The 10,662-nt window shown below is 51.2% G+C and overlaps 1 non-coding gene across 1 annotated transcript; it reads right to left on the minus strand.

The window, feature by feature from the left end:
• Positions 1–350: 350 nt before the first annotated feature.
• On the minus strand, positions 351–2,251 carry LOC113508276. Its single transcript, XR_003402010.1, has one exon. It is a non-coding gene; the product is annotated as a small subunit ribosomal RNA (ribosomal RNA).
• Positions 2,252–10,662: the final 8,411 nt, after the last annotated feature.

Genomic DNA, 10,662 nt, shown 5'->3' on the forward strand with positions numbered 1-10,662 from the left:
AAAAAAAAAAAAAAAAACATTTACCCCGTCGCGGAACACCGCGTAATCTGCAACGAGAGAGAGGAACGTTAACGAACGCGTATCCACCTAAAGCTTATATGTTTCTCACGGTTTGCGGATTTTATGTTAAACCGTATCGTAACGAAGCATAAAACTCTCGATTGTACGCGACGCGAGACGAACGACCGGCGCGCCCGGACAGTTAAGCCATGGAACGCCTGTCGGTTCGGTCTCTTTTTAAAAGTTCATCGAACGATTGGATAAAAGTGTCGACGAACGTTTTAAGTATTTGGAGAACATTAATGTGACATCGTTTCGCGTACGCAGTGCACGTTAAAACGGTACATCGTTAATGATCCTTCCGCAGGTTCCCCTACGGAAACCTTGTTACGACTTTTACTTCCTCTAAATGATCAAGTTTGGTCAACTTCCCAGCAACGCCGACGGCCGTGAAGCCACCGCGTGTCGGTCCGAAGACCTCACTAAATCATTCAATCGGTAGTAGCGACGGGCGGTGTGTACAAAGGGCAGGGACGTAATCAACGCGAGCTTATGACTCGCGCTTACTAGGAATTCCTCGTTTATGGGGATAATTGCAAACCCCAATCCCCAGCACGAAGGAGTTTCAGCGGGTTGCCCGGGCCTCTAGGCCAGGGAGAACATGCTGATTCCTTCAGTGTAGCGCGCGTGCGGCCCAGGACATCTAAGGGCATCACAGACCTGTTATTGCTCAATCTCGTGCGGCTCGAAGCCGCCGGTCCCTCTAAGAAGAATTTTAATACGTCGCCAGTGAGTTGCGTGACGCGTAGCCACGCACACCTAAATGACGACGCCTATTTAGCAGGCTAGAGTCTCGTTCGTTACCGGAATTAACCAGACAAATCGCTCCACCAACTAAGAACGGCCATGCACCACCACCCACCGAATCAAGAAAGAGCTGTTAATCTGTCAATCCTTCCGGTGTCCGGGCCTGGTGAGATTTCCCGTGTTGAGTCAAATTAAGCCGCAGGCTCCACTCCTGGTGGTGCCCTTCCGTCAATTCCTTTAAGTTTCAGCTTGCAACCATACTCCCCCCGGAGTCCAAAATCTTTGGTTTCCCGGAAGCTGCCCGCCGAGCCATTGTAGTAACGTCGGCGGATCGCTAGATGACATATTTACGGTTAGAACTAGGCGGTATCTAATCGCCTTCGAACCTCTAACTTTCGTTCTTGATTGATGAAAACACCTTTGGCAAATGCTTTCGCTGATGTTCGTCTTGCGACGATCCAAGAATTTCACCTCTAACGTCGCAATACGAATGCCCCCAGTTATCCCTATTAATCATTACCTCGGAGTTCTGAAAACCAACAAAATAGAACCGAGATCATATTCTATTATTCCATGCACGAAATATTCAAGCAGCATTTTGAGCCCGCTTTGAGCACTCTAATTTGTTCAAAGTAAAATTGTCGGCCCACCTCGACACTCACCGAAGAGCACCGCGATAGGATTTTGATATTGAACCGGCGTATTACCGCCGGCTCACCGACGATATGCTCCGCAGACGTGTCAGTATCACCGCGGATGCGGTGCACCGACAGCGCGGCGCACAAATGCAACTACGAGCTTTTTAACCGCAACAATTTTAGTATACGCTATTGGAGCTGGAATTACCGCGGCTGCTGGCACCAGACTTGCCCTCCAATTGTTCCTCGTTAAAATATTTAAAGTGTACTCATTCCGATTACGAGGCCTCGTAAGAGTCCCGTATCGTTATTTTTCGTCACTACCTCCCCGTGCCGGGAGTGGGTAATTTGCGCGCCTGCTGCCTTCCTTGGATGTGGTAGCCGTTTCTCAGGCTCCCTCTCCGGAATCGAACCCTGATTCCCCGTTACCCGTGACAACCATGGTAGTCGCAGAAACTACCATCGAAAGTTGATAAGGCAGACATTTGAAAGATGCGTCGCCGGTACTGGACCATGCGATCGGCAAAAGTTATCCAGATTCATCAAAATTAACGACTTCAGACACATGGCCATCCGTCGATTGGTTTTGATCTAATAAAAGCACTCATCCCATCACTGGTCAGAGTTCTGATTGCATGTATTAGCTCTAGAATTACCACAGTTATCCAAGTAACTGAGTAAGATCTAAGGAACCAAAACTGATATATTGAGCCATTCGCGGTATCGCCTTAATACGGCTTGCACTGAGACATGCATGGCTTAATCTTTGAGACAAGCATATAACTACTGGCAGGATCAACCAGGGAGCTTCATTCATATGAAAGACGTTCTCGTTCGTTTCGATTTTCGATTGCGGTGGTACACACGTATACCGTCCTCTCTCTATATCGATACTTACGAGAAATCCTCATTCCCGCGCGTCGACGGATTAACGCAGACGCTTGTACGGGCGAGCTCGTATAATAATTGAGACGAATATTGTTTTCGACGACGACGACGACGACTACGACGACGCCTATAAGGGTACAATATAATGAAAAAACCCCGATGGTGAACGTTCGTATCGAGACACGATTTCATTCACTTTAATAATAATCTCGGTTAACATAATAAAATACGTCAAACAACGATTTAATTGCCCGGATTGTACAGAGTCCGTATTCACTATATTCATTGTTTAGTTTATATATGTAATCATATAATAATGCGTATATAGAACAATACTATTTACACAAAAATAAATAATCGTGATTGAACTCGCGAAAGATTCACATTAGCGTATCCGTGCGCGTTTGAATCGATCACGTCACGATTAAAGTCATATTTTATAACATTTGAACCGTTAACGAATCGTAACGTTGTTACGAACCGACGGTCCACACAGTTTGAAGTTACACAAACGCACAACACACACAGTACTACACACTTACATACTAATATATATATATACACTTATATATATATATATAATAATATGTATGTGTGTTGATCATCTTCATAATAATATTACTACATGTGTGTGTCGTCCATTTTTCGTTCGTAGACGACATTCAGCGACTTAACGTGAAACACACTAACATAATAATGTTCGCGTGTCAACGTTAAGTCGCTGAAAGCTGCGCACGCGCACGCGCACAACATCATACGTGCGCGCATCTGCGCGCGCCGCATGACATTGTTGCAAACTTAAACGTATATAGTATCGGAGGAGAAATACGTTATACGATGAGATATCCACGTACCAAGCGACCGAGTGAACTGAAAAGTTTCGAGATCAGCAGATCAGGGATCGTCGGTGGTGTCATTCAAACACTACCTACCCTCGAGGTGAGTGAAAGCCGACAGTGGAGACCTAGCCCCCGCCCCTACCCTCCCCCTCCGCTCCTCCCCCACCCACCCAGATATTGGTATTGAATATGTTGAGAGGGTGGCCTCCATCAACCTGAAGAACTAACATCGACCACCACAAAAGAACCTGAGGCGCTGCAGAGCGGGGGTGTGTGGCCGGGGGGGGGGGGGGGGTGCCTGGGTGTTTGTCTAGGTTCAACGACTTGGTGAGTGTTGAGTCTTCATTGGTGTGGTGTGACACAGACGCCTATGAAGGCAGGAACGCAAGCACCCCCCCCCCCCCCGCGCGAGCGCGCGTGCCTGCTGGGTTTCTGGTTACTACTACTACTACTACTACTACTACTAGTTAGTAGGTACTATAATACATATATGTATGCATAGTTAGAGATGCGTTTAAGACGCTAAGATCACCCACCATGATATATTTTTTTTGCATTTATATTGTAGTTAGGTAGGTAGGTACCTAGTATGTATGTTCGTTCGAGGTGTGTTCTCGCTCTCAAGCGGCTTGTCACAGCTTGCCCGTGCCGTCGTGGTGTATATGTACGAAGTGAGAGTGCGAGTTAGTTTCGTTTAGCGTTCTTGTTGTGTTATTCGTTTGTTTACATCTACATATCTATGTAATATATTGTCTGAGCGCTTGCTTGTTTCGTTGTTGTATTATTGATATTACGATCGAGATTTACAGGAGGAACGGCTAATAGACGTCAGTTATAATCGATGTAAACTTCATTTGTATCGAGAGAAAGATTATTTTTTTAAATTTCGATGTTCGTTACCGTTCGTGTATTAATTTTTTGACCCGTTACCGTTCGTGTATTAAATTGACTATTTAAGATGCGCAAGCGCATCTCAATGGGGCGCGGTGAAAAATTACGTTTTTTTATATGTTTAAAATTGAGTTTGTTGAATCAGAGTGTTATATCGTTAGTGTACCGTTCGTGTATTAATGAAATATTAATGAAGAAAACGAAAACGCGACAGAACATCGTCCGTCGTCGCACACGTTGTCTTGATGTGTGTTTGTGTGTTTACATTATCATCGTCCTCGGACGAATCACCTGGCGTAGGGCTGAGTCTCAACAGATCGCAGCACGACGCTGCTCTACCGAGCACAACACCCCGCCAGGAACGGAAGTCGTCTACAGACTATTCCGAGCCCCGACATCGAACTGAGGTAAATTCGGACCTTCGGAGCCGTGATGCACGCGTTAAACGGACAGCATCGATCTCCGCGATCCAAATGGGCTTCGACGTCGCACCTCACGTGGTGAAGCGCGACTAGTAAAGTCACATTGTTTAGAGCCTCCCGACTCTCGGGGCTCCACAGTGAGCATATCCTTGCCGGATTCGGCTAGGCTGGCTTCGGCCTTAGAGGCGTTCAGGCATAATCCCGCGGATGGTAGCTTCGCACCACCGGCCGCTCGGCCGAGTGCATGAACCAAATGTCCGAAACTGCGGTTCCTCTCGTACTGAGCAGTATTACTATCGCAACGACAAGCCATCAGTAGGGTAAAACTAACCTGTCTCACGACGGTCTAAACCCAGCTCACGTTCCCTTTTGATGGGTGAACAATCCAACGCTTGGCGAATTTTGCTTCGCAATGATAGGAAGAGCCGACATCGAAGGATCAAAAAGCAACGTCGCTATGAACGCTTGGCTGCCACAAGCCAGTTATCCCTGTGGTAACTTTTCTGGCACCTCTTGCTAAAAACTCTTTATACTAAAGGATCGATAGGCCGTGCTTTCGCAGTCCCTATGCGTACTGAACATCTGGATCAAGCCAGCTTTTGCCCTTTTGCTCCACGCGAGGTTTCTGTCCTCGCTGAGCTGGCCTTAGGACACCTGCGTTATTCTTTGACAGATGTACCGCCCCAGTCAAACTACCCGCCTGGCAGTGTCCTCGAACCGGATCACGCGGGAGTTTTACGGCGACGAGCGTTGCCGCCACGTCGCCACTCTGCACGCTTGGAACGAAACACCGTGCGCCCGCCGATTAACATCGACCGCGCACCGCTTCCGCCCAACCGAGTAAGTAATGAAACAATGAAAGTAGTGGTTTTTCAGCGACGATCGCGCGAACGATCTCCCACTTATGCTACACCTCTCATGTCTCCTTACAATGCCAGACTAGAGTCAAGCTCAACAGGGTCTTCTTTCCCCGCTGATTCTCCCAAGCCCGTTCCCTTGGCTGTGGTTTCGCTAGATAGTAGATAGGGACAAACCCACCTCCACCTCATGGTCCTTCCTACCCTCCTGGGCATACGGACCGAATCTCGGAGACGCTACCCCGGTACTTGCCACTGGCTCTTTCCCTGGGTGCGGTTCTTGACTCCTACAAATTCTCTATTTCCGTCCCTTCTTGATTTCACTTCTCCCCATTCTGGGGCGTGTTACGACAAACCACAGTACTTCGCGCTCGAACAGTTCCTTCTTTATGATTCCAGTTCCTTTCGCTTCTTATGCCATTTATGAGCGAATGCGCTCAGCCTTCTAAAGCCTTCCTTGCTGGTCACCATCTCTTGATGGTAAACTGGTCCAATCTCTTCTCTGCACCAGTCATTGAGCATCTGCCTCCTCTCTTCTGCGTAAAGCTCGCAGTGCCACAGCACGTGATCCCTGGTCTCCTCCGGACTTCCACAGTAACAAGTCGGCGTGTCACATAGTGACATCGCGTGGAGTCTTTTTCGGAAACAACCATGTCCGGTCAAAAGTTGCGACGTGACGTAATCAGGTTCCACCCAGCCGCAAGACAGTCGCACTGACACGTCCGGAAGGAAGTTGTAAAGCTCCCTCCCGTTCGTGCTGGAGTCCCATCGCTCCTGCCATTGGGAAACGACCTCCGATCTCACCCTGCGTTTCAGCTCGTTGCGCTCCTTCCTTCCCAACCGGAAACCCTCCTGCTCGATTCGTCCTGCACGCGTTACCTCTAGGTCAGCTGGAAGCACCCCCGCAAGGACGGGTAATGCCGCCGTGCTAACCGACCTATAGGCCTTCGTGAGCAACACCAGTGCCGGGCGCTGCGTGCGCAATAATGCGCTACGTACAGCATAATGGGACGAGCGTCGCCACCATACGGCAGCAGCATAAGTGAGCGTCGCCACATAAGTCCCTGAAAACAGGACTCGTAGGGCGCGGTATCTGATGCCCCAGGTCGATGCCGATACTCTCGACACCTTCCCAAAGCAGTTCGCGGCTTTTTGGCCGGTAAAATTAGCATGCTGCACGTAGGAGCTAGCATCGTCAATAATAACCCCTAACAGTCTGGTGTGCGTGACATGCGCGATCGAAGCACCCTCCATGCGTACTGTCGGGGGACGTTTGAACTTACCCTTCATGGTAAGGGTCTGAGACTTAGCTGGTGAAAAGCTAAGGCGGTTCCGCCTTCCCCAAGCGGAAACCGCGTCCAGGGCCGACTGAGAATTTCTCTCAATCGCTGCCCGTGATGGGGCTTCAATAACGATCGTAATGTCGTCAGCGTATGCTACCATACTGACGCCTAGTGGCATCGGTAGTTTGAGGATGTCATCCAGCAGGAGGTTCCAGAGCGTCGGGCCAAGTACGGATCCCTGGGGGCATCCCATAGTGGAAATCTTCCACACCGCCTGGCCGCCCATGAACATTCCAGTGCGTCTGTTGGTAAAGTAACTTACCAGAATTTTGTAAATGTTTGGCGGGCATCCGCCTTGCTTAGCCTTGACCAGAATCATGGGCCACCACGCGTTGTCGAAGGCCCCCGAGATGTCTAACAATACTAACTGAACATAATTCTCCGCGGTGCTCGTAACTCGTTCCAGTATCGCGTTAAGCGCCGTGACTGTAGATTTCCCACGCGAAAAACCATGCTGTGCTGCTGAGATGTTCCTATACAAGCAAGGAGCGCACGATATAATTATGCGTTCCAGAATCTTCCCCAAAATTGGGAGTAGCGTAACCGGTCTATACGCCTTGGGGTCCGAGAGCGGTCTGTCGTTGCCCTTTGGCAGTACTACTAGCCTCCCTATCTTCCAAATGTCCGGAAACACGCCCTCGCTCAAACACGCGCTGTACATAAACAGCATCTCCCTTCCGCTGACCTTCCACGCATGTTTGATGATTCGGGCAGTGAGTCCATCGAGTCCCGGTGCAGTGTTCGGCAGTGTCCTGATTATCCGCTCCAGCGCCTCGCGACTGGGTGCCTCCGAGTCCCTGCCTGTAGGGGCGAGCGCCGCTGCTATTCTGACCTGCCGGTGGTATGCTGAATCCTTGGTGGGGTCATCGTCGGGGCACAGAGTCCTGAGGAGTCCAATCCTGGTCTCCTCTCCGGTGCTGGTGAATCCTTCCATGAGCTTCATGCCGTGCATTACGTTGCGAGGGGGGCGTATTCTTCCTGATGCGGCTCTATACGCCAGCCCCCATGGGTCGTCGTTACCTGACTCTGCGATCTTCCGATAGTGGGCGAGTTCGGTTTCTTTCATGGCCGACTTATACTTCGATCGCGCTGAGCGCAGTAAGTTGCGGCGTTCCTCCTCGACGTCTCCACCCAGTCTCCTTGACTGTTGCCAGGCACGACGAGCGTTGTAAACGGCACGACGCAGCGCTTCTAAATCTGGTGACCACCACTCATATCCACCGGCGTCTCTCTGACAGCGTTCGCCCAAACAATCCTCCGCAGTGCGAGTGAGAATATTCGTGTACTCGTTACAGATGACTGATGCAGGCTTCCAAGTCCTCAGTTTTCCCATCCTTTGATGCAATACGTTCCTGAATCGGTTCCAGTCCACCCCGCGTTCGCGGTAGGACACTTCAGTAGCGCATTGTTCCTGAGTGTGACCTCCTGTCCGCGCATTGCTATCGCCAATCTCGAAGGTGATCAACTGGTGGTCGCTGATGCTAGCACCTTCGTGAACTCTCCATTCGGTTACTAGTACTCCACGTGTAGTCAGCGTTAAATCAACGTTAGAGTATCCGTTCGGTCCATGAAACGTCGGCGGTTGACCTTCTACATTCTGGATTATAAGTCCGCGACCCAGTATAAGGCTTTCCATCTGGGTCTTCCTGTATTCAGTGTCGGGTCCCCTACCAACGTATTGTCGTCGTTCACAAAACCAAAGTGGCGAGTGTGCATTGCTGTCCATGCCTATCAATACCTGTTCTCCTGTAAGTTGGTCTAAAACACGTGTCAGGTGTTGCAGATGCACAGATATGTCATGACTGTATTGACAGTACACGGACACCACGTATATAGTTCTCTTCGAGTGGCATTCTATGTGAGCCACTGCGCAATGGTCATTACTCATGTGATCCAAGAAGGTGACTCCCAACCGGGGGTTGATGACGAGAATGCCTGCCATGGAGCTGGGCCCGTGCTGAATGATCCTAGTATGGCGATGTTGCTCCTGGACGAGCACTAGGTCCAGCCCCATGGTTCCGGCAATAACTGGCAACTCGGTTGTGGCTGTTGCTGATCCCTGGAGATTCAACTGTCCAATACGAAGCGTTGTGGGCTCAGCCATACTGGGTTTCGTTGATGGCCCTCTTTTCCGCAAACACGCGCGCCGGACAATTCAGCGCTGCCGTCCTGTGGTCCATCGCCTCTGGTCGTTTGAACCGCTTGCAGGTCGCGCAGCACTGAGTGGCCGACTGGCATTCGGAGGACTTGTGTCCGTTCTCGCCGCACTTTCCACAAACCATCGACTTGGCCCTGCAATGCTTTTCTGGGTGACCGTATTGTTGGCACTTCGAACAGCACGTCACCCGCACGTAGTCGCAGATCTCCGCCCAGTCCCATCCGATGTAGGCCTCGCCGAGCCCTACAAGCTTGTCCCTGAGCTGATGGGTACACTCAAGTACAACTGTGGTTCGTCCTGATTCTCTCCTGCCCTTTTTGAAGGCTAGCCTGCACTGCGCCTTGAGCTTATCCTTAGGCCATTCTGGATCATCTGCTAGGTTCACCCTGTGCAAATCATCCAATAGCTCTTCTACCTTAGGGTCCGCCTTCAGGTTCCTGATGGCAATCAGGGGCAGTCTGCCCTTAGGGTCCGAAGCCTTTAGGGTCGGTGGTGCAGCCGCCTTCAGTTTTCGGGCCGCTTCCTCGGTGGCCGTCTGCACGACCACACCGGCGTTCCCCACCCGACGTACAGCCTGCACCTGGATTCCTTGAGTCGCCGGCTTTATCTTATCCTGCAGCTCCTTTTTTGTTTGCTCCGAAGACGTGATGGTATCGCTATTGGGGTAAAACAATACCGCCGGACCTTTCTTTTCAACTGCCAGTGGAGGCTTACCTTTAGGCAACTTCAGCATTGCTGCGTAGTTCGCCGGGGCTGGCTGCACGTCTGCCGGCTCTGGTCGTGCTGGCCGTGCCGCCCCTCGGCTCAGCTCCTTAACTTTGAACTCGGCGGCGGCTAACCGCAGAGTAAGGTGCGCCACCACGGCGCTCAGCCTCTCCGTGTGCGCACCTATAGCCGCCACTTCATCCTTATTCAGGCGGGAGGTCTTCGACCTTACCGCCTCCATGATCCCGCGCGTGGACGCCGTCGCTAGCCCCGCCAGTTCCTCAACCGGCGCTCCGGTAATCGGGTCCATGTCTGGACTCCTGTCCTGCGCAGCTGCTTTTGCCACCGGCGGGACTACCTGTTTTAGGGTCGGTTCCTGGGTCAAGATACCTCCGATCGGTGGCACCTCGCTCCTCGCCCCTTTCCGCGCCTGCACCTTGCGGCGCAGGGCCTCCTGCACCTCTTCAGGTGACGACAGCGTCCGCTTTCCCAACTGCTGTGACGTCTCCGGCACAGGCGTATCCAATAAGTCCATGACCTGAGGGGCAGCACTAAACCTTTGGGGAGGCGTGCGCGCAAGAGATCGGGTGCCAAACCCTGACTCTCGGCGCAGCTCCTCCAGCAGCTCCATCTCTTCTTCCCGCTGGCGCATGGCCTGCTCTAACAGAGCCGCCTCCGCCGCGCGGGCATCCTCATCCTCGTCCATCCCTCCAACAACAGCCCGAACTGACTCTCCGGTACTGTTCGTGTAATAAGCTCTTAAAAATTTTACGAGTCACTTACTTGTACGATCACCGTCTGCGGGTTCCAACACTCGCAGCTAACTCGTGAAATTCACGAAGTCAACCACGGGGTGGGTGATACCGCGTCAACACACTTCGTACACGAACCAAGCACTGTCACTGTCAACGCAACTGTCAACGTCAACGCCAATGTCAACGCGCCACCCCAAACGTCAGATGCCAAAACACCAAACGTCAAGAGTGACAACGTCAAACACACGTCAACGTCAACGTCTTGTCAACTTACGCCTTCTCACTCTGATTTCAAGATGGCCGCGGTGCCTTATGGCAAACTCCCTGTGCGAGACAAGGAGGTACCGATACTCGCCGAC

This window comes from Trichoplusia ni, unplaced genomic scaffold, assembly GCF_003590095.1.
Source record: "Trichoplusia ni isolate ovarian cell line Hi5 unplaced genomic scaffold, tn1 tig00004345, whole genome shotgun sequence".
Lineage (NCBI taxonomy): Eukaryota > Metazoa > Arthropoda > Insecta > Lepidoptera > Noctuidae > Trichoplusia > Trichoplusia ni.